Source organism: Zea mays, chromosome 9 (assembly GCF_902167145.1).
Source record: "Zea mays cultivar B73 chromosome 9, Zm-B73-REFERENCE-NAM-5.0, whole genome shotgun sequence".
NCBI lineage: Eukaryota > Viridiplantae > Streptophyta > Magnoliopsida > Poales > Poaceae > Zea > Zea mays.
In genome coordinates this window covers 50,197,671-50,222,083 of record NC_050104.1, presented here as the reverse complement: position 1 = coordinate 50,222,083, position 24,413 = coordinate 50,197,671, and the positions used below count along the sequence as shown (strand labels likewise).

At 49.4% G+C, this 24,413-nt stretch overlaps 1 long non-coding RNA gene across 1 annotated transcript; it reads left to right on the top strand.

The window, feature by feature from the left end:
• The first annotated feature begins 802 nt into the window (after positions 1-802).
• On the top strand, positions 803-23,229 carry LOC103638357 (uncharacterized). Its single transcript, XR_558717.2, has 2 exons — positions 803-994; positions 23,087-23,229. It is a non-coding gene; the product is annotated as an uncharacterized lncRNA (long non-coding RNA).
• The last annotated feature ends 1,184 nt before the right edge of the window (positions 23,230-24,413 follow it).

Here is a 24,413-nt window from a genome sequence, read left to right as displayed (position 1 = left end):
TATTTGGAGAGGTATCCAGGAGATCATGGATGAAGAAATGGATGAATATGTCATAGTCAAGGCTGTGGACTGCTCGAACCAATCAGAGGTGATAAATCAGTGCTAGTTATTGCTTTATATTTCTGAACAAGATGTTTCTGTCTGTTAGAAATTGTTGCGACATTTGCTTAGGGATTCCCATGTGCCATGTTACTAGTTACACTGCTATTGCTGGTCTCATTTAGTTTAACATACCACTGTTAGATCTTAGAGGTATATATTGCTAAAAAGAATGAATGATCATTGATTCATTGTGATACCACCTGTGCTAACTTATTTTGAGTTTTTGGCCATCCAGTACTTGTACTACAAGTGGCATTTTGGAGAAGTGAATAATTTGTGGAAGTAAAGAATTACAAGCTTCTGTATCTGAGCGCTTGTTTTTCATGAAGGTCGGCTGAGTAACTTGAGTATTTTTAATGACAAAAGTTACAAACACCAGATGGCTAATGCTATCTGTTTCTTCTTGTAGGTTCACATGTTAATGCATGCAACTAAAGTGCATTACCAATGTCCCAAGAGGGTAAGGGTACAGTCTGATGTATCTGAAAGGATTGCTAATGGAACTAGTGTTCATGTAAATACTCATACTCCTGTTCAAAATTTGAATCTGGATATTGAAGAGCAATCACATAAACACTTGATTTCACACATCGAGGAGCCAAACACTAATAATTCAGAAGGATCTCTGGCTGGTGCTGTATAGGATGTACTCCGCATGCAGGATCTTCCAAAGCTTAATGAATATCTAGCTGTTCATCGGGAAGAATGTGCAGCTAGGTGTCAAGCAGTGTCTTCTGTAATGACTCATTTCTTCCCTATGTCAAATTAGTCTTAAATAAATTCTCAAAGGTGTTTCATGTTACTATACTTTTGATGCAGGTTAAATATCCTATTTATGATCAAACAGTGTACCTTAACGATTATCATAAGAAGATGTTGAAGGATCAATATGGTAAGTACTAAGTACCAGAGAGAGGATTACTATTTTTATTTCCAAATGTTTGACTGCTGTTTGCTCCATTGCATCTAGGCTCTAGGGGTGGTAATGGATCATCGTCCGAATGTTTCTTCACGATTCGTTTGAGCCCTTAATTAATTTTAGTTCTAAAAATGAATAGAAATAGAGCCCAATCCTAATATGATCCGACCCTTAAATTTTATAGTGTAAACTTTAGAGCCCATTACCACCCCTAATTGCATCTTGTTTCATGTAGTAACTTGTCACACCCGGTTTTAGAAGGCAAACCGAATACGAACCATGTACGTGCCAGGATCAGCAATTCACGTACACAGCAGTTACATAACATGGACATCATCACACAGTGCTCAAATAGTATTAAAAGGGAAATAATAGTCGATTACATCATATGTCTGAGACATCCACATAGTCTTTACAATAAATCAAAGTGCGGAAAAGAAACGTAGATAAACGCGGCCTTCACAGGCAGCCGACTGGGGGTTGCCGCTAACCCACGCATAGAAATCGTCGTAGTCTTGGAACTCCTGGAAGTCTCTTTCCACAGCTTCATCTTCTCCTGAGCAGTGGTTGCAATGCTGACAACCTGGGGATGGGGGGTTTGGTGTGTAGAGCAAGGGTGAGTACACATCAACATACTCAACAAGTATCCTGTTTGGCTGTAGTGGACTAGCTTTATGTGGGGATAAGTCAAGCAGTTGCTTTTAGTTGGTCAGATTATTATTTACTAATAGAAAGCCAGGTTTTAGCATTAACCCAAGTTATTAGCCCAATGTACCCTTTCCAAACAGAAAGAATACCACTTACCAGCACCATAGTCATAACCAAAACCATCAGTCTCATTGCCACCTGTAAACCAAAGTGTCTCTGATCAAGTACCACTAATCACTGGAGCTCCCTTGGCCACTCATAACCGCGAGCACGGCTGATATATCAGTTTTCAAACACTCTACAGAGGTTGTGCCATTTACCCACAAGCCGTGATTCCCTTTCTGCCCGGAGATCATGACTCTCCATTGATCACTACCAAGGTGACCCAGCAGGGCATCACTACGTAACCTTTACAAAGATTCCCCGGGGCTGTAGCCGCCCGTTAGGTTTCCTAAATGCACCGCACTCCTCCCCAAGGGGCGAACCCAAACTTGGCAGAGCGAGCCGCATACACCGAGCCCCATTGACGGCACGACGGCTAAGCGAACTACACCCCAGATCCTCTAATTATTCAGCTAAGAGCATCCCATTCCACGCTCATGGTTGCACTGTTTTCCCGGGCGGTCATCCATAGAACAGGTCCTTACGGAGAGGCACTCGAGAAACCGCTCGAGCCCCCTTAAAGGCCACAAGTATAACATCATAATAAGAGAAGGGAAAACAGCGTATCATAGATAATCTCATCATGTTCATTGATTAGAGTTTGAGCAATAGCATAAAGCTAAACAATAATAATCCAACCCAAATAGGTAAACAAGGACATGGATAACAAAGCTAGTCAATCCTTAGGCATAAATGTGTAATGCGGGAGGTGAATTAAAGAATGAATAGAACAGAGATAGGTCAAGGGACACTTGCCTCCACCAACCGACTGCTGCTCAGGGGCTTCTCCTGCGAGTTATTCGGGCTCCTCGACCGAATCGTTCTCTATGCGATTGCAAGCATACATACATCCATCCATTCAAATTAGGAAACAAACAGTACACCATACAAGAGATCAAATAAAGTAAATATGCATAGAATATCACATACGATAATGAATTTACCATGGTTAGAAAGAGGCGGGGAAAGGTCTCGCGAGGGTCTAGGCTTATGCTCGAGGCGCATTACGGGTAGATGAATAACTACATGTTACGTGCTCTAATTCTACTTGGCTTCAACAAAAGAATTAGCTACATGCATTAATGTAAACGTGACCCTTTTTAGTAGATTAACATTGAATGAGATAGACGATTAGCTATACAAATTAACTAACGTAACCAATTTCCAAATTGAGACTCCTATCTTATTAATATAAACAACGTGATTAGCGCGCATAGGGTACGGGGGGGTAGACGGGGCGTCTGGGGGGGTAGACGATCGTGTCGCGGACGCGACAGGGCGCTATGCGTCGCGTCGCGGGCACGATGAGCTACGCCAAGGCGCTGCGCGGGCATGCACACGCGCAAAGCCACGCTTAACGTGTCGCGAACGAGTCGCGCACGCGTCGGGGCCGCGCGCTGGCCGAGCTCGAGGCCGCGCGCCAAAGGCACGCTGGGCCGAGCTCGAGGCGGCGCCAGGGCCATCACGACACGAGCAAGGCACGCCGGCGGCACGCCGGGGCGGGCGGGCGAACACAGGCGACGGCGAGGGCAGCCGGGCCGGGCGCGGGGCTCGCCGGGGATGAGCGCGGCGGGGGCGGCCGAGCCGGGCGCGGGCGCCATGGCTGGGGACGGGCGGGGCGGCTCGCCGGAGAGGCGGCCGAGCACGGGGGCGGGCGGGTCGCCGGGGGGCGGCCGAGCCGCGGCACGGGGCGGGCGGGCTCGCCGGGGGGCGGCCGAGCCGGGGCACGGGGGCGCCGGCGAGGGGGCGGCCGAGGTCGGGGACGAGGGCGGCTCGCCGGACGCGGCCGAGGCGAGGGCGGGGAAGGGGCAGGGCGGCTCGCCGGAGGGCGGCCGAGCACGGGGCGGCCGGGCCGAGGCGCGGCGGGGCGGGGCCGAGCTCGCCGGGGCACGGCGAGGCGGGACCGGCGCGGGACGCCCGAGCCGGGGCCGGGGCCGGGGACGGCCGAGCCGGGCACGGCGAGGCGGGGTCGGCCGAGGTCGGGGACGGGGGCGGCTCGCCGGACGCGGCCGAGGCGAGGGCGGGGAAGGGGCGGGGCGGCTCGCCGGAGGGCGGCCGAGCACGGGGCGGCCGGGCCTAGGCGCGGCGGGGCGGGGCCGAGCTCGCCGGGGGCGGCCGAGCCGGGGTCGGGGCACGGCCGGCGGGGCGGGCTCGCCGGGGCACGGTGAGGCGGGACCGGCGCGGGACGCCCGAGCCGGGGCCGGGCGAGGCGGGGCCGGCCGAGGTCGGCGCGGCGGGGCGGGGCGGGCTCGCCGGACATGGGGGCGGGGCTCGCCGGAGGCGACCGAGCCCGGCGGCGCCGAGCGGACGGGGCGGGGCGGCCTTGCCGCGGCGAGGGGCGGGCGCGGGCCCGGGGTGGCGCGCCGGGGAGCGGCGCCGGCGGGGGGGAAAGGGGGAAGGGAGGGGAGGGGGGCCTCACCGAGGTGGGGGCGGCCGGTGGCGGCGCTGGGGGAAGGGGCGGCGGCGGTTAGGGTTAGGGAGAGGGAGAGAGAGGGAGAATGACGGGTGGGGCCCGCGGGGAGGGAAATTTTGGGGGGAAGGGGGGAGGGGGCGGCTGGGCCGGCCATGGGCCCAAAGCGGGGGGGGGGGGGGCGCGGTTGGGCCGGCCGGGACGGCCCATGGCAGGGGAGGGAAGGGGGGGGGGGGGCGGCTGGGCCGGCGCGAAGGGGGAGGGGAGGGCGGCTGGGCCAAAATGGGGAAAGGGGGAGAGAGAAAAAAAGAAAAGGTTTTTCTTTTTTCCTATTTTCCATTTTCTATATCCCCTATTTCGCATATGCCTAATTCTCCTATTCACTCAACCACAAATAAAAAAGTGCATTATCCGGCATGATGCAACAACCAAAAATAGTTCTAGGTTTTGCGTATACAAGATGTCGAGCTAATTCTCGCTATAACTTTTGGAAAAGATCAAGGCTTAGCGAGGGGAAAAGGGAAAAGGAAAGGGTAACGCCTGAATTTGGTGTGAGAAAAGAAGAAAAAATTCTACCCCCAAATTCAGGGCGTTACAAACCTATCCCCCTTAAAAGAATCTCGCCCTTGAGATTCAGGGTTGGCTAGCAAAGAGCTCAGGGTATTTAGCCATCAGATCATCTTCACGCTCCCAGGTTGCTTCTTCCTCTGAATGGTGATTCCACCTGACTTTGCACATTCTGATGGTGTTCCTTCGGGTGACTCTGTCTGCGGTCTCGAGGATTTGCGTTGGCTTCTCAACGTAGGTCAAGTCCTCCTGGACTTCAAGACCTTCCACTGGCAACTGCTCTTCCGGCACACGCAAGCACTTCTTCAACTAAGACACATGAAAGACATCATGCACAGCAGACAAATTCTCTGGCAGACTGAGCTGATAGGGTACTTCTCCATGCCTTGAGAGAATTTGGTACAGACCAATTTAGCGGGGTGCTAGCTTGCCTTTGACTCCGATTCTGACTCCTCTGATCGGTGACACTTTCAGATAGACGAAGTCTCCAACCTCGAAACTCAGTTCTCTTCTTCTTGTGTCTGCATAGCTTCGCTGCCTTGATTGTGCTATCCTCATATTCTCTCGAACCATCCTGATGTTCTCTTCAGCTTCAAGCAAAATGTCTGGCCCAAACACCTGCTTTTCTCTAGGCTGATCCCATTGCAACGGAGTTCTACAACTCCTCCCATAAAGCGCCTGAAATGGTGACATCTTCAAACTGGCCTGGTAACTGTTGTTATAAGAAAACTCTGCATAAGGCAATCTCTTATCCCATTCGGACTGATCTTGCAACGCACAGGCTCACAACATGTCTTCAAGAATTTGGTTGGTCCTTTCAGTCTGACCATCTGTCTGCGGATGATATGCTGAACTGAAATTCAGATGTGTGCCCAAGGCTTCATGCAGATGTTGCCAGAAATGAGAGGTGAACTGCGTTCCTCTGTCTGACACTATCTTCTTTGGCACATCATGAAGACAAACGATCCGAGACATATACAACTCTGCCAATACTGCACTGCTGTAGTTGGTCTTGACAGGTATGAAGTGGGCTGACTTGGTCAAGCGGTCCACTACTACCCAAATGGAATCGTAGCCGGCTCGAGTGCGAGGCAATCCGACTATGAAATCCATACCGATTTCATCCCATTTCCACTGAGGGATTTGCAACGGTTGCAACAATCCAGCTGGTCTCTGGTGCTCTGCCTTAATTCTTCGACAACTATCACACATAGCCACATGCTCTGCGATTTCCCTCTTCATTCCGTACCACCAGAATTTCTTCTTCAGATCTTGATACATCTTCTCACTGCCAGGGTGAATCGAATAGGCTGTCTCATGGGCTTCCTTGAGGATCAACTCCCGAATGGATTGGACATTGGGAACACACAAGCGGTCTTTGAACCATATCACACCTTCTGCATCTTCCCGAAAATCTTTGCCTCTACCATCTAGAATCAGTCGCCGGATCTCACTGATCTTCTCATCATTCTTTTGTGCTTCTTTGATTTCCCGCTCCAGGGTAGGTTCCAACTCAACGGTGACTCCTCGCGTGTTGTTCAGAAACCCGAGACTCAACCTGTCAAACTCCTTGGCCAACTCATAAGGCATCGGACGAGCGACCATCAGATTGATCTGACTCTTCCTGCTCAAAGCATCTGCCACTACGTTCGCTTTACCTGGATGGTAGTGAATCTCCAACTCATAGTCTTTGATCAGCTCTAACCATCTTCGTTGCCTCATATTCAGCTCTGACTGAGTGAATATGTACTTCAGACTCTTGTGGTCTGTGTAAATGTCGCATTTTTGTCCATACAGATAGTGCCTCCATGTCTTCAGTGCGTGAACCACTGCTGCCAACTCTAGATTATGGATTGGGTACTTCTTCTCATGAACCTTCAGCTGTCGGGACGAGTAAGCCACAACTCTTCCCTCTTGCATCAACACACATCCCAAACCAGTGTAACAAGCATCGCAATACACCGAGAAGGGCTTGTGCACATCAGGCAAGACTAAAACAGGCGCTGTAGTCAACTTCTCTTTCAGCGCTTCAAAGGCCTCTTGACATTTCTGGGTCCAATTAAACTCAACCTTGTTGCCTAGTAACGCTGTCATTGGTTTCGCAATCTTCGAAAACCCTTCAATGAATCGCCGATAATATCCGGCCATTCCAATGAAACTCTTGATTCCTCGAGCATCTGTTGGCGCTTTCCAGTTCAGAATGTCTGCCACTTTCTTTGGATCCACAACCAATCCTTCTTTGTTGACTATGTGACCCAAGAACAGGACTTCACTGATCCAGAACTCGCACTTCCTTAACTTTGCATACAGCTGGTGCTCTCTCAATCTCTGCAATACCATCTTCAAATGACTTGCATGCTCTTCTTCGCTATGAGAATAAATCAGAATATCATCGATGAATACCACCACAAACTTGTCGAGATAGTCCATGAATACATTGTTCATCAAGTTCATGAAGAAGGCCGGTGCATTGGTCAAACCAAAAGACATCACAGTGAACTCATACAAACCATACTTGGTAATGAATGCCGTCTTCGGAATGTCTGAAGGTCGGATCCTGAGCTGATGATAACCTAACCTCAGATCAATCTTGGAGAACACACTGGCTCCTCTCAACTGGTCGAACAGATCTTCTATTCTGGGCAAAGGGTACTTGTTCTTGATCGTGACTTCATTCAGAGCTCGGTAATCGATACACATTCTCTTGGTGCCATCTTTCTTCTCCACAAATAGGACAGGGGCGGCCCAAGGCGAGGTGCTTGGCCGGATGTAACCTTTCTCTGACAGCTCATCAATCTGCTTCTTAAGCTCAACCAACTCTGGTCCGGATATTCTGTAAGCTCTCTTAAAGATAGGGGCGGTTCCAGGAAGAAGCTCTATAGCAAACTCAACTTTCCGCTCTGGTGGCATACCCAGTAAGTCCTTTGGAAACACATCCGGGAACTCAGACACAATCTTGATCCTCTCAATTGGGTCTGCTTCACTGCTATCAATGGCCATCTGATAACAACTTCCTTTCTTTGGCTCAGTCGGGACTAACTTGGTCACCACTTCCTCTCCTAGTGGAGACACCAACTTGATTGTCCTCTTATCACAACTGATAACTGCCTGATATTTATCTAGCCAATTCATCCCCAGGATGACATCTATTCCCTGAGTACCCATTACTATGAGGTTGGCGGGAAACGCTATTCCCCTTTGTTGGGGACTTGTTCTCAAGTGCTAAGAGTTAAGAACAAGGCAACATAGAAAATGTTAATCGTTAATGTCCTTCGTCCTCTGAAGCATTATTTCCCTTAGGATATAATGACTTGCGGACGAAGGTTATGAAGGTCAGACCTTTATAAATTCATCAAACAATGATGAAGGATGAAATATAAAGAATGTAAAAGAAAACATGAACAATCATTTATTATTATTAAGCATAAACAAAAATATTATTGAACTACAAGTGTACCTTCAATCGGAAGGAAATGATAGTACAAATGTGACACAAAAAGCGAATGCCCAGTCAGCGTGAACAGTACGGGGATACTGTTCACCTATTTATAGACACGGGACACAGCCCTTACAAAATTACATTCATGCCCTTTACATTTGATAATAACTCTATAATAGTCTATTGAGGTCTGAATAGCCTTTTCATCTTTAGGTCGGTTCCACTCTTTGCTGTCGCGCCGAAGCTTTCCTGCTCGCACCTTCGGCTCTGAGTCAACCTTCGTATTATTCCGGTCCACTGCAATGCCGACTTTAGTCCGAGGATACCTGTTTACACATTGTACTGCAGGAATACTGTTAAATCCTGTTTTTGAGGACCTTCGGATGCCGAAGGTCCCCAACAGTAGCCCCTCGCAATATTAATTTGTTCGAAATAATAAATTTAGATTGCGATATGGACGAAGGCTTTACGCCGAAGGTCCGAAAAAACACCTTCCCTTTGCTAGAATAGCAACATTCAATGACAAGTGGGGTCTTTCAGCTTTCAACGCACCGAGCGTATAAATACGGCCATACCGCAAACTCATTTTGCACGCTTTCTGGCCAACTACTCTCGCTCACTCAATTTTTAGCTCTTGTGCACTGTGATTTGCTAAGCTTTTAGCTTTGAAGCCTCGGCTTTGAAAACAGTTTTTTAGTGTTTCCGAAGATGTCTGAAGCTGCTAAGAAAGCTGCTGCTGAGATGAAGCTGAGTCTTGATGAAGAGAAGAACTTAGGGTTTCTTATAGCGATGTCGAAGACCAACACAGAAAAAATCACCAAGGAGATTCTGGAAGGGCTGTCTGAAGATACTGGTGACAGTGAAAGTTATGATGTGGACAGCGGTGGCGAAGACTCCGAAGATCGCCCCTGGCGACCAAGCCATTCAGTTTATGGTAAATCAACTATCAAAGAGAATGATCTTGTTAACATGAGAGGAAGGTATTTCCGGGATCTGTCCGTTGTGAGGGCCGACGAAGGGGAGAAGACTTGTCCACACCCCGAAGAGAATGAAGTCGTAGTGTTCCGAAGCTTTTTGAAAGCTGGGCTGCGATTGCCCTTGAGTAGCTTCGTCGTGGAGGTGCTGAAGATCTTTGAAGTCTATCTTCACCAACTTACCCCCGAGGCAATCATAAGGCTGAATATCTTCGTGTGGGCCGTGCGAAGCCAAGGTCTGAAGCCTGATGCAAAAAGTTTCTGCAATATACACGAATTATCATACGAGACAATACCTTGGGGTAAGGAACAGTATCACAATAACTTTGGCTGCTACAATTTTGTTTCTCGGTCTGGGTCAAGCTGCCCCGTGCCAACTTTTCGGAAAAGATGGCCCAGCGGCTGGATGACAGAATGGTTCTATGTAAAAAATGATCTGAAAGCACGAGAAGACATCAAGGGTATAATTATGCGCCCTATTTGGCAAAGCTTCGGCCTTCGCAGGCCGAAGGTTGAAATGAATGAAGCTGCCGAAGAATGCCAGAGAGCCTTCGGCATTGTCTGTTCTTTTATAGGAACAAGGGACTTAGTACAAGAGCATATCGCCTTCAGGGTGTGGCCGCTTGCGGAGAAATGGGAAATGCCACAAGAAACCATTAAAGAGGCCGACGAAGGTGGACTTATCAGATTTAAGTACACTTTTAAATTTGGAGATAAATTTATTGAGCCAGATGATGAGTGGTTGAAAAGCATTGATAATTTAAGTGATGAGCTGCTTGGGACCTACTCGAAGGCCGAAGATACTGCAATGTCAGCAGCCTTCGGAGGCCGAAAAAAGAAAAGGCTGAATCGGGTATTTGATGCCATCGGGTTCGTCTACCCTGACTATTGCTATCCCACCCGAAGGCAGAAGAGAAAAAACACAAGCTCTACAAAAGAAGAAACTGCAGCTGCTCCTAGCGAGCCAGAACCGAAAAGGAAGAAGATAAAGGTTCTTACGCATCGGCCGCGCTATATTGAACCAGCTTCAGTGCCTGAATTTACCGGAGAAACTTCTTCGGCCACCGAAGCTGAAAAACCAGCCGAGCCAACTTTGCTGCCAGAGGTCGCAGAAACGGCCGAAATGCCAACGAAGACAAAATTGGAGCAATCAAAGATATTGTTACCAGAAACGAAAGAGAAGGCCGAAGCGCCATTCACAGAAAAAATGGAAGAGGTAAAGGAAGCAACTGAGGGCTCCAAAACATCAGAAGTTTTGAGTCCTACAGCAATTATTGGGACAACAAAAAATGAAAAAGTGCCAGCCATAACTCCGAAGAGAAAGAGAATGGCTAATGTGCTAGATGTACTGGAAACGATCATATCTTCGAGCACACCTCCGAAGAAGGCTGCTGTTACTTCTGAAACAACAGCTGAAATTTCTGGTTCTACAGCTCCAGAGCAAGAAATTGAAGCCGAAGCTGGGCCCTCAGAGCCCGCAAATGCAAAAGCCTTGGAAAGTGAGGCAGAAAAAATAACAAAGCCAACTTTTGTTGAAGAAACTGGTGTTGCTACCCCCGAAGCATCCCCCAAAATTCGTGATTATATTTTTCGTCATGCTTCGGGGAAAAAATTATCAGAAAAAGAAGAACAAGAGGCCCAGCACTATGCCCAAAAGTTGAAATATCCAAAGGGGGCGTTGATATTTAATGGCAGTGGAGAAGAAGATTTCTTGTATTGTCTCCCCGACAGCAAGGAAATTTCTGTCTGTCGGGAGATGAGCAGAAGCTTCGGATTCCCAACTTTAGAAGACGGACTTTCGGTGCTGTCAAAGAACGATCTGGCTGACAGCCTAGCTTACAACAGTTTAAAGGTGCGACAAATGGAATTCTTGTATTTTTTGTTGAGTTCAAAATTTTTCGTTTGTTTAAAACTATTGACACAGACATATTCCTGTTTGCAGGGCCTGATACTCAGCAATGCCCTCAGGGCACAGAAAGATGCTGAGGACGAAGGATGTACTATAGCCCTGAGCAACCTTCGTTCCGAAGTAATTGAACTGAGGAACGAAGGTCTTGAAAAAGATAAAATATTATACTCATTGATAAATAAAATAAAGGAAGACGAAGCTACTTTTAAAAGTCAAGCTGAAGCTCAGAAGCGTGAAATTGAAGACCTTCGGAAACAACTGGCCAGAGCCAAGGAAGAACGCGTACTTGAAGAGACAAAGCGTGAACTGAGCGATCAATGGGCAGATCACCTAGAAGTGACTGTTGAAGAGCTTCGTTCGTCCAAAAAGAGATGCTACAACAAATCTATAGATTGCGTTAAGAAATTAAAGGCTAGCTTCGCCAAGGTCGGCGCATTCTCAAGTGAGGAAAACTTTTCGAGAGGCAATCCCGAAGGTGTTATTGAATGGATTGACCACGAAGCTGAAGCCTTCGAAGAAATTTTAAATAGCCGAGGAGATATATGTGCCTTCTCTGGCGCCAGAGGGATTGCCACCATCTTAGAGAAGAAGGGCTGCGAACATGTAAAAATTCTAGCACAGTCCGAAGCTGCCTTGTCCTTTGAAGATACAAGAGATCCTTCGGCCGAAGCTAGCATAATTGGTGGAAAGTTTTTTACCGATATCTGGGATAATGGTGGCCGAGAAATGGCCGGAGAGATTATTCGAAGAAGTGAGAAGGGCATTCACGATGCTAGAGAAGTAGCTGAGGCTGCTGACAAGAGCGCAGAAGCCGAAGGTCAATTAGGTACTAAATAATAGTTTTTATCGTGTTGTAATCTTTAGGCTTTAAGATCTGTTTGCGATTTGTAATAGAAATGTAGCCGTGTCCTGCTTCAGATCCGGCTAAAGCGCCTTCGGACCCTCAGCCGAAGGGGGACGACGAAATTAAAAAGATGGCCGAAGACATTATGGACGAAGTCGTCAATCGGCTCCTGAATGAGGCTGCAGAAGTCGTTTTGAGAGAGGATTAAACATTTTTGTAAAAAACTTCTGAAATGTAATATAGTGTAACATTTTGTAACCCTGAATGTAATATATCTATTTTTGTTACTCAATTCTTTACGATGCATGAAACTTTACACACGTACCGTTTTTGAGTTTTTGGCGAAAAAACACCTTCCCTTCTTTTCATGCTTCGTGAAGAAGAATTACCATTTATCACAACAATATCCGAAGTATCCTGAAAGAGTGTTGAAGCTTCGTAGAAACATGTTTCAAGGCTATACTTCAGAAATCAATATTGTTGCTCCTTGTGACTTGGCATGATTTGCCCCTTTTTCAAAGCGTTTTCCCGAAGATTGATATCATATTTCTTTCTTATGCAGTATGATGTATGATGCTTATGTTATGCAAAGATGATGTGATGATGTTATGCTATGTAAGGTGATATTCCGAAGGTACACGCATGTCTGCACGATAAAACACATAATCTTTTTGTGAATCAGCGTTGACTTTTCGCTATAAGCCTCCCTTAGGAGCTTCTTCGCCTTTTACTTCAGCGGAATCAGCGTTGACTTTTCGCTGTAAGCTCTGCATTCCCTTAGGAACGTCTTTGGAGCTTCTTCGCCTTTTACTTAGGCGGTATCAGCGTTGACTTTTCGCTGTATGCTCTGCATTCCTTTTGGAACGACTTTGGAGCAGAAAACTTACACTGCGCTCCCTTCGGAGCGGCTTTTTGTGACTTCGTCAAACTTACTCTGCGTTCGTTAGAACGACTTTTTGTTGCTTCGAAGAATTTTTGATAGTTCGAAGGTCCTTCTTATTATCACAAGTCTTTGAATTTCGATCAATTTAAGCCTGTGGAGAAAACAACATATTTTTTGTAGGAATTAACGAAACTAATTACACGAAACCTAAACAATGTCCTTTATTACAGAAAATAAAACTGAATGAAAAAGATTGTTATTAAGGTAGGATATTTGTCAATAGATGTGCTTTGACTCTGGCACAGTGCTATTGACTGTACGAGCTTCGGACTGCTCTCTGAAGTCCCTCTGGTGTGGAGTATACTGGCTCCCTTCTGGCTGCTGGCCTTGTTGCAACGGAGGTGGAGGCGGAGGCTGTTGCCAGGAAGCTTGAGGCTGACTCGCCGAAGCAACAGAAACTGCAGGATGATTACCCACATATTCTGGGATGTAGGGCGAATGATACGAAGCTGTATGCATGACCTGCTTCGGCTGAGCCTGTTGTGCTGCTGCTTCAGCTATTTCCTTTTGCTTCTGAATTGTAACGTGGCACATCCTGGTAGTATGGCCTTTGTTCTCACCGCAGAATAAGCAAAAGATTCTTCTCGGTTGGTCGCCAAATCTTCCTCCGAAGCCCCTGGCGCCTCTGCCTCTTGGAGCTGGAGGTCGAAAGGAGCTTTGCTGTTGTCCAGAAGCCTATGAAGAGCATTGCGGCCTTTGCTGTTGGCTTCCTCTGTCATCATTTTGTGTAGAATTGTGAATTGATCTCACATGCCTCGGGTAAAACCTCCCTCCGAAGCCCCTGGTCATTTCAGAAAACCTGAAAGCCTCCTCCCTTCTTTGGCGAAAATCATTGTCGGCCCGAATGTATTCATCCATTTTCTGGAGAAGCTTCTCCAAAGTTTGAGGAGGCTTCCTGGCGAAGTACTGAGCTGACGGACCTGGCCGAAGCCCCTTGATCATGGCCTCGATGACAATTTCATTGGGCACCGTTGGTGCCTGTGCCCTTAAACGCAAGAACCTTCGGACATATGCCTGAAGGTATTCTTCGTGATCCTGAGTGCACTAGAACAGAGCCTGAGCAGTGACCGGCTTCGTCTGAAATCCTTGAAAGCTGGTTAACAACAAATCCTTCAGCTTCTGCCATGAAGTGATCGTTCCTGGTCGAAGGGAGGAATACCAGGTTTGAGCAACACTTCTGACAGCCATAACGAAAGATTTGGCCATGACTGAAGCATTGCCACCATACGAAGACACTGTTGCTTCGTAGCTCATCAAAAACTGCTTCGGGTCTGAGTGGCCATCAAATACGGGGAGCTGAGGCGGCTTGTAGGACGGAGGCCAAGGTGTAGCCTGCAGCTCAGCGGACAGGGGAGAAGCATCATCAAAAACAAAATTCCCATGATGGAAATTGTCATACCAGTCATCTTCGTTGGGAAAGCCCTCCTGATGAAGGTCTTGATGCTGAGGCCTTCGGTGTTGCTCATCCTGAGCAAGATGACGAACCTCTTCAGAGGCTTCGTCTATCTGCCTCTGCAGTTCAGCTAGCCTGGCCATCTTCTCCTTCTTGCGTTGAACCTGCTGCTGAAGGATTTCCAGATTTTGAATCTCCTGATCTAGATCATCCTCCGGAGGTGTTGGACTGGTAGCCTTCCTCTTCTGGCTTCGTGCCTCTCTAAGAGAAAGGACGTCTTGATTGGGGTCCAGCGGCTGCAGCGTGCCAGCCCCTAGTGCTGAAGCCTTCTTCGGCGGCATGACGAAGGTGGTGCTTGCCGAAGGTGTTGAAAAGCTCAAGAAATGGAAGTGAGTTCACCGGAGGTGGGCGCCAATGTTGGGGACTTGTTCTCAAGTGCTAAGAGTTAAGAACAAGGCAACATAGAAAATGTTAATCGTTAATGTCCTTCGTCCTCTGAAGCATTATTTCCCTTAGGATATAATGACTTGCGGACGAAGGTTATGAAGGTCAGACCTTTATAAATTCATCAAACAATGACGAAGGATGAAATATAAAGAATGTAAAAGAAAACATGAACAATCATTTATTATTATTAAGCATAAACAAAAATATTATTGAACTACAAGTGTACCTTCAATCGGAAGGAAATGATAGTACAAATGTGACACAAAAAGCGAATGCCCAGTCAGCGTGAACAGTACGAGGATACTATTCACCTATTTATAGACACGGGACACAGCCCTTACAAAATTACATTCATGCCCTTTACATTTGATAATAACTCTATAATAGTCTATTGAGGTCTGAATAGCCTTTTCATCTTTAGGTCGGTTCCACTCTTTGCTGTCGCGCCGAAGCTTTCCTGCTCGCACCTTCGGCTCTGAGTCAACCTTCGTATTATTCCGGTCCACTGCAATGCCGACTTTAGTCCGAGGATACCTGTTTACACATTGTACTGCAGGAATACTGTTAAATCCTGTTTTTGAGGACCTTCGGACGCCGAAGGTCCCCAACACCCTTATTTCCACACTTACATTCAAACGAATGCTATCGGCTCGAATTCTACCACCGGCTGAGTCAATTTGAATGGGGGTTGACATGGTAGTTATTGGAAGATTATGTGCTTCTACCCATGATGCAGTAATGAAAGAATGCGCTGCTCCAGTATCAAATAACACTTCTGCAATATGGGAGTCGACTGGGAACATACCTACTATCATGCCGGGGGTCTCCTGAACTGCTTCAGCCTCCAAGTGATTCAGCCTTCCATGATTGTAACGCGGCTGAGAGCGGTTGCCTGCTCCAGGCTGGGACACGTTCTGCTTCGCTGGGGCATTGGGGCCTGACTGCTGCTGGGCTGCCTTCTTCGGACATTGCATCACCTAGTGGCCTTGCTCTCCACAGTGGAAACATGCCATGTTTCCAACCTGAGCTGGTGCTGCCTGATTGCTCTGCTGGGTTGCTGGGGCAGGAAGACGAGGTGCCTGCTGATTCTGCCTCTGAAACTGACCTCCTGACTGATTGCTCTAACGGTTCTGATACTGGTGCTGAGGGTACTGCCTTTGGAACTGCTGATGTTGCTGAGGTGGACGCTGGTTCTGCCTGAACTGCTGAGGTTGATTGCCTGAGAAACGAGGACGGTTGCTGCTTCCAGGCTGGGGTCCACTGATCTTGCGCTTACGATCCTCCATCTCCTTACGCTTCCTCTCTGTCATGATTGCTCTGTCAATCAGGTGCTGGAATGTCGGGAAGGTATGATTCATCAGCTGGTACTGAAGAGGGTCAACCAAGCCTGTTAGGAAACGGTACTGTCGCTTGGCGTCGGTGTTGACATCTTCAGGAGCATAGCGAGACAACTGCAGAAACCTGTCCCGGTACTCACTGACAGACGATGACCCTTGCTTGAGGGCCAGGAACTCCTCCTTCTTCACTGTCATCAGACCTGCAGGAACATGGTACTGACGAAAGCTACCTCTGAACTCTTCCTAGGTGATGGTTTCGGGGTGGGCATGGGTGGCGAGATAAGACTCCCACCATGATTGGGCTGCTCCTCTCAACAGACGGGGACCATACAGGACCTTCTCCCTGTCGTCACACTGAGCGGTATGCAACTCCCGCTCCACAGTGCGCAGCCAGTCTTCAGCATCCATGGGGTCAGAAGAATGAGCGAACGTTGGGGGATGACCTCTCATGAATTCAGCACGCTTATCCCTGGGCATCTGAGGCTGAGGTGGTGCTTGCTGCTGCTGCTGAATGGCGGCTAGAGTCTGACCGATGGCTTGAACTGCCTGAGTCTGCATCAGAAACATCTGCTCGATGGACATCGGGGGCGGGGGCGGCAGGTGCTGTTGCGGAGGCACCTCATCCTGCTGAGCGGCTTGCTCCTGCTGAGCACGTCTTCCTCCTCTGTGCCTGTTCTCTGACATCTGCATAATGCAACCACACATCAGAACTGATTTGGCAAATCTTGCAGCATAAGAAAAGAGTATAGAATCCTTCAACAGCACTGAACAGATGAGCATCTTCACTAATCTCCAACACAGACCACACAGCTTCTCAGATAAAGAGGAAAGTAGAATAAAAGGTTTCCCAACTATATAACTAACTCCATTAACATATAACAGGTAAACCATAATGCAGGGGATACCCACACTCTGGTGACAGTCATTACAAAGATCCAAACCAAACATAGTTCATCATGACAAACATAAATGCACAGGATATAGCAAACTACCCTGTCTAACTAAGACTAACTAAGAGCGAGACTAACGCTAAGACTGTAGTTTCTACGTATATATTTTGTATTAATTACAAGATCCAACTCTAACGAGCTATGGTTCTAGATTTATCTTGGTCTTGCAATCGGGATTGCCATAAGACTGGCGTCCACGCCGAGGTGAGCGGTACGGGTGCTGAGTCCCGACGGGAGCGGGGGAACCATCATCCAGGTGACGACGCTCCGCGCGCTCAGCCCGCAGCAGGGCGATCTCAGCACGGGCCCTACTCAGCTCGTCTAGCGCATGGTCCAGCTCCGTGTTTAGCATGGCGGCTAGGTTGACTGTGCTGCTCAACCTAGGATTGTCCTCACCGACAGGTGAAACAATCACGCCTCCTGTGCTTCCAGATGGACGGCGGGGGTAATACTTCAGGTTGAGACCGTCAACTACCCCATCGAGAACCGAGTAGTAGTGCGAAAGCGCACGCCGTGCGGCATCTTGCATGGCCGCCTCAGCTGAGTCCCGCTCAGAGATAGAATAGTGCTCTGAGCAGGCCTCCGCACCCTGGAGACTGTTCTCCGGACGGCGCACCAAGCAGGTCGCCTCCCAGCGGTCCGGGTAGACCCCGCGACTATGCTGGTAGACCACACAGCGATACTCGATAGACCAAGTACGCCGGTTAAGTGCCCAACGTAGCAGGGTGTCGAGCGCATCATGGAAGTGACACCCGCGAGCAGCGTCGCGAGTGATGGGTCGAGCAACCCATCCTTCCGGCTCCTGGTCAGCAGAGAAGTCGGTGTCGTGGCTCGAGCTGTCGTCGCCACCTCCGTCGTCTGGGTCTCCTCCAGCAGCTACTCCAGAGGCTGGGGCGCCCAGTGGTGGTGCAGGGGGCGCCTCCAGGGGAAGCACAGGGGAGCAGCTCCTCACGGACTCTATCTCCTGGTGGAGCAAGAAAGAAGAACCCTGCTGCTCCTGTCGTTGGCGCTCCTGCTCCTCATGCTGGCGGTGGTGCAGTCTCTCCAAGTGGCTGGACTGTCCGGCCACGGGACGGTGAAGCGGACGCTCAGCAAGGCGGGAGGGTAAGAAGGGGATGACGGACTTTCGTGCAGTGTGTCTAAGTCGAGCCATCTACAAAAGACACCGCAAGCAAAAGAGTGAGAACAGAATTAATATGACCAGCAAGTAATGAACCATAAATAAATGAAGGACTAGAATAAAACATAATTTTCAGCAAGGTATAATATATAGTAGAACATAGGTTTGGTCGGTATGACTGACTTTTGAAGGGATATCAAAGTCAAGGCAGGGACAGAGGTCGATAGTCCTTAGAACGACCATTCTACTCTAGGTTAGCGGTCCTACAGTCAGCACGGCTTTGATACCACTTATGTCACACCCGGTTTTAGAAGGCAAACCGAATGCGAACCATGTACGTGCCAGGATCAGCAATTCACGTACACAGCAGTTACATAACATGGACATCATCACACAGTGCTCAAATAGTATTAAAAGGGAAATAATAGTTGATTACATCATATGTCTGAGACATCCACATAGTATTTACAATAAATAAAAGTGCGGAAAGAAACGTAGATAAACGCGGCCTTCATAGGCAGCCGACTGGGGGTTGCCGCTAACCCACGCCTAGAACTCGTCGTAGTCTTGGAACTCCTGGAAGTCTCCTTCCACAGCTTCATCTTCTCCTGAGCAGTGGTTGCAATGCTGACAACCTGGGGATGGGGGGGTTTGGTGTGTAGAGCAAGGGTGAGTACACATCAACATACTCAGCAAGTATCCTGTTTGGCTGTAGTGGACTAGCTTTATGTGGGGATAAGTCAAGCAGTTGCTTTTAGTTGGTCAGATTATTATTTACTAATAGAAAGCCAGGTTTTAGCATTATCCCAAGTTATTAGCCCAATGTACCCTTTCCAAACGGAAAGAATACCACTTACCAGCACCATAGTCATAACCAAAACCATCAGTCTCATTGCCACCTGTAAACCAAAGTGTCTCTGATCAAGTACCACTAATCACTGGAGCTCCCTTGGCCGCTCATAACCGCGAGCGCGGCTGATATATCAGTTTTCAAACACTCTACAGAGGTTGTGCACTTTACCCACAAGCCGTGATTCCCTTTCTGCTCGGAGATCATGACTCTCCATTGATCACTACCAAGGTGACCCAGCAGGGCATTACTACGTAGCCTTTACAAAGATTCCCCGGGGCTATAGCCGCCAGTTAGGTTTCCTAAATGCACCGCACTCCTCCCCAAGGGGCGAACCCAAACTTAGCAGAGCGAGCCGCATACACCGAGCCCCATTGACGGCACGACGGCTAAGGGAACTACACCCTGGATCCTCTAATTATTCAGCTAAGGGCATCCCATTCCGCCCTCATGGTTGCACTGTTTTCCCGGGCGGTCATCCATAGAACAGGTCCTTACGGAGAGGCACTCGAGAAACCGCTCGAGCCCCCTTAAAGGCCACAAGTATAACATCATAATAAGAGAAGGGAAAACAGCGTATCATAGATAATCTCATCATGTTCATTGATTAGAGTTTGAGCAATAGCATAAAGCTAAACAATAATAATCCAACCCAAATAGGTAAACAAGGACATGGATAACAAAGCTAGTCAATCCTTAGGCATAAATGTGTAATGCGGGAGGTGAATTAAAGAATGAATAGGACAGAGATAGGTCAAGGGACACTTGCCTCCACCAACCGACTACTGCTCAGGGGCTTCTCCTGCGAGTTCTTCGGGCTCCTCGACCGAATCGTTCTCTATGCGATTGCAAGCATACATACATCCATCCATTCAAATTAGGAAACAAACAGTACACCATACAAGAGAACAAATAAAGTAAATATGCATAGAATATCACATACGATAATGAATTTACCATGGTTAGAAATAGGCGGGGAAAGGTCTCGCGAGGGTCTAGGCTTATGCTCGAGGCGCATTACGGGTGGACGAATAACTACACGTTACGTGCTCTAATTCTACTTGGCTTCAACAAAAGAATTAGCTACATGCATTAATGTAAACGTGACCCTTTTTAGTAGATTAACATTGAATGAGATAGACGATTAGCTATACATATTAACTAATGTAACCAATTTCCAAATTGAGACTCCTATCTTATTAATATAAACAACGTGATTAGCGTGCATAGGATACGAGGGGTAGACGGGGCGTCTGGGGGGTAGACGATCGTGTCGCGAACGCGACAGGGCGCTATGCGTCGCGTCGCGGGCACGATGAGCTACGCCAAGGCGCTGCGCGGGCACGCGCACGCGCAAAGCCACGCTTAACGTGCTGCGAACGAGTCGCGCACGCGTCGGGGCTGCGCTCTGGCCGAGCTCGAGGCCGCGTGCCAAAGGCACGCTGGGCCGAGCTCGAGGCCGCGCCGGGGCCATCACGACACGAGCAAGGCACGCTGGCGGCACACCGGGGCGGGCGGGCGAACATGGGCGACGGCGAGGGCGGCCGGGCCGGGCGCGGGGCTCGCCGGGGACGAGCGCGGTGGGGGCGGCCGAGCCGGGCGCGGGCGCCATGGCCGGGGACGGGCGGGGCGGCTCGCCGGAGAGGCGGCCGAGCACGGGGGCGGGCGGGTCGCCGGGGGGCGACCGAGCCGGGGCACAGGGCGGGCGGGCTCGCCGGGGGGCGGCCAAGACGAGGCACGAGGGGGGGCGGCGAGGGGGCGGCCGAGGACGGGGACGGGGGAGGCTCGCCGGACGCGGCCGAGGTGAGGGCGGGGAAGGGGCGGGGCGGCTCGCCGGAGGGCGGCCGAGCACGGGGCGGCCGGGTCGAGGCGCGGCGGGGCCAAGCTCGCCGGGGGCGGCCGAGCCGGGGTCGGGGCGCGGCGGGGCGGGGCGTGGCACGGCAAGGCGGGACCGGTGCGGGACGCACGAGCCGGGGCCGGGCGCGGCGGGGCCGGGGACGGCCGATCCGGGCACGGCGAGGCGGGGCCGGCCGAGGTCGGGGACAGGGGCGGCTTGCCGGACGCGGCCGAGGCGAGGGCGGGGAAGGGGCGGGGCGGCTCGCCGGAGGGCGGCCGAGCACGGGGCGGCCGGGCCGAGGCGCGGTGGGGCGGGGCCGAGCTTGCCGGGGGCGGCCGAGCCGGGGTGGGGGCGGGGCGGGGCGGGCTCGCCGGGGCACGACGAGGTAGGACCGGCGCGGGACGCCCGAGCCGGGGCCGGGCGCGGCGGGGCTCGCCGGAGGCGGCCGAGCCGGGCGGCATCGAGCGGACGGGGCCGGGGGCGGCCGAGCCGGGGTGGGGGCGGGGCGGGGCGGGCTCGCCGGGGCACGACGAGGTAGGACCGGCGCGGGACGCCCGAGCCGGGGCCGGCCGAGGTCGGCACGGCGGGGCGGGGCTCGCCGGAGGCGGCCGAGCCGGGCGGCACCGAGCGGACGGGGCGGCCTTGCCGCGGCGAGGGGCGGGCGCGGGCCCGGGGTGGCGCGCCGGGGAGCGGCGCCGGCAGGGGGAAAGGGGGAAGGGAGGGGAGGGGGCCTCACCGAGGTGGGGGCGGCCGGCGGCGGCGCTGGGGGAAGGGGCGGCGGCGGTTAGGGTTAGGGAGAGGGAGAGAGAGAGGGAGAATGACGGGCGGGGCCCGCGGGGCGGGAAATTTTGGGGGGAAGGGGGGAGGGGGCGGCTGGGCTGGCCATGGGCCCAAAGTGGGGGGGGGCGCGGTTGGGCCGGCCGGGATGGCCCACGGCGGGGGAGGGAAGGGGGCGACTGGGCCGCTAGCTGGGCCGGCGCGAAGGGGGAGGGGGAGTGCGGCTGGGCCAAAATGGGGAAAGGGGGAGAGAGAGAAAAAGAAAAGGTTTTTCTTTTTTTCTATTTTCCATTTTCTATATCCCCTATTTCGCATATGCCTAATTCTCCAATTCACTCAACCACAAATAAAAAAGGTGCATTATCCGGCATGATGCAACAACCAAAAATAGTTCTAGGTTTTGCGTATACAAGATGTCGAGCTAATTCTCGCTATAACTTTTGGAAAAGATCAAGGCTTAGCGAGGGGAAAAGGGAAAAGGAAAGGGTAACGCCTGAATTTGGTGTGAGAAAAGAAGAAAAATTCTACCCCCAAATTCAGGGTGTTACATAACTTCACCATCTTCTCTAATTGAGCCTACTGTATGCTTTGCAAACTACATCAAGATGATTGAAATTTGACAATTTGCCACTCCAAACTTTAGGCTTCAATAAGTTTCCAGGTTTTGAATTTCTTGTACATGGTCACTCCATGTGACTCTTGTGCCCCCTACTGTCTGACTGAAACAGTGCCATTCCTGAGGCTGCATTTGTCGCCAGCCAGCACTTCTTACTGGTCAAAGAGAGCAACAATGACCTCCTTCGCAAAATTCACTTTCATTTAGATAACCACAACTGACGATGTTTGCAAATTGGCTTGCTTGTCAACTTAACGTTAGTTCTGTTTGTGGAGTTTGGGTATTGAAGCTTGTATGGCTTGTTGGGTTCATTTTCTTAGAGGGACTAAAGAAAATCGAGCAGATTACAATGGACTCAGCTTCGGTCGAGACCAATATGGTTAGCCTGCTATACCATTTAATTGATCCTCGCACTTTCCCACTGTTAACTATAATTAGGGTCTTATATGCACATATCAACTCTTTGTAAGTTATTCTTTGAGGTCATGGATCCAAGTATATTACCTGATAAACTGTGTCAAGTCTTGGTACAGCACAACGTGCTTGCAATGCTAGCCAATTTAACACACATCTCTCATTGTTCTAGTTGAGCATGATGATCTTGGTAGCTAAGTGAGGTTGCTGTTTTTCATTAGTAGATCTGTGTACCTTATCCTTGCTATACTATCCATATATGCTGTGTGCATGAAAGTCTTGCATTGAAAATGTCATGTGCTACAATCGTTAGGACTATTAATAGATGCTGCTCTGTCTATCTATCCATTTACATCGCTGGAAATTCCCATGCCCTTTCATAGTACACCTGTGAAATGCTCACTGCTTTTCTATTGGTTTGTGTGCAGTTCAAGCTCTGCAAGGTGAGGTCTGTTCAGTTTGGCTAGAAAGGCATCCCCTACCTGAACACCTACGACGGCCGCACCATCCGCTACCCCGACCCGCTCATCAAGGCCAACGACACCATCAAGATCGATCTGGAGACCAACAAGATCATGGACTTCATCAAGTTTGACGTCGGCAACATGGTGACTGGCGGGAGGAACACCAGGCGTGTAGGAGTCATCAAGCATAGGGAGAAGCATAAGGGCAGCTTTGAGACCATCCACGTGCTGCTTGGAGCTTTTTGCTATGTCTAGTTTTCTCCTATTTGTTGTACAGGAAAACATAGAATGGAATTCAAATTTGGTAGCCGCAAAAGTGTGGAGACTTGAATTCATATAAAGTTAGGCTTAACATTAGTGCAAACAGTTGTATTTTAGTTTAGATTTAGAGTACACTTATGTATGCGTTGTTTGACAAAGCTTATTTATGATATATTGAATGGTACTTATTTATATTATATTAATTATAATGTTGTTCAATATATGTGTATGTATATTTCTCTTTCAAATTATTATAACGTGATATCTGAAAAATGATTATAAATTGAAGAATGTACTGCCGTGTAAGTCATTTCGTTTAAATCTTAATAAGACGGTCACCAAAATATCTAATATCAGTCTCCTAAATAAGACGGTTTCTAAAACGTCCATTATTAGTCACCTAAATAAGATGGTTTTCCTATTGTAATCATCTATTATTGTAGGATATTCGAGACAGTTTGATAAATACTTTATGATTTTTAATGTTTGTATTCTCTACTGTTCTTTAGAAGCAGTGTCTTAAAAAAATCTAATTCAAGACGGTTTATCGGACAAAATGACTTAAACAAATACCTTTTTCAGACGGTTATAAATTAAAAATTGTCTTATATAATATCTTTTAAGACGGTTTATAACCATCTTAAATGTGGGACATCTTTTACGACTCCGTCAAATTTGGACACTTCATAAGCGTCTTAATAACTGAAAATTAACCGTCTCATATAACATGATTTGTAGTAGTGCTCTTGCATTACTAACACCCAATCCGAATCTTTTAGTGCATCCTTCACCCTGTATGGCTCAATAGAGGACACAAAAGAGTAATGTTCACAAAAATGAGCAACTCGAGATCTAGTAGTTACCCCCTTATGAATGTCACCGAGAATGGAGTTCACGGGGTGATCTCTTTGAATCGCTTGGTGGACTCTTGGGTGTGGCGGTCTTTGACCCTGTACTTCTTGATCATCTTCCCTGTCTTGATCAACTTCATCTCCTCCTTGATCATTGTCCTCCTCTTGAGGTGGCTCAT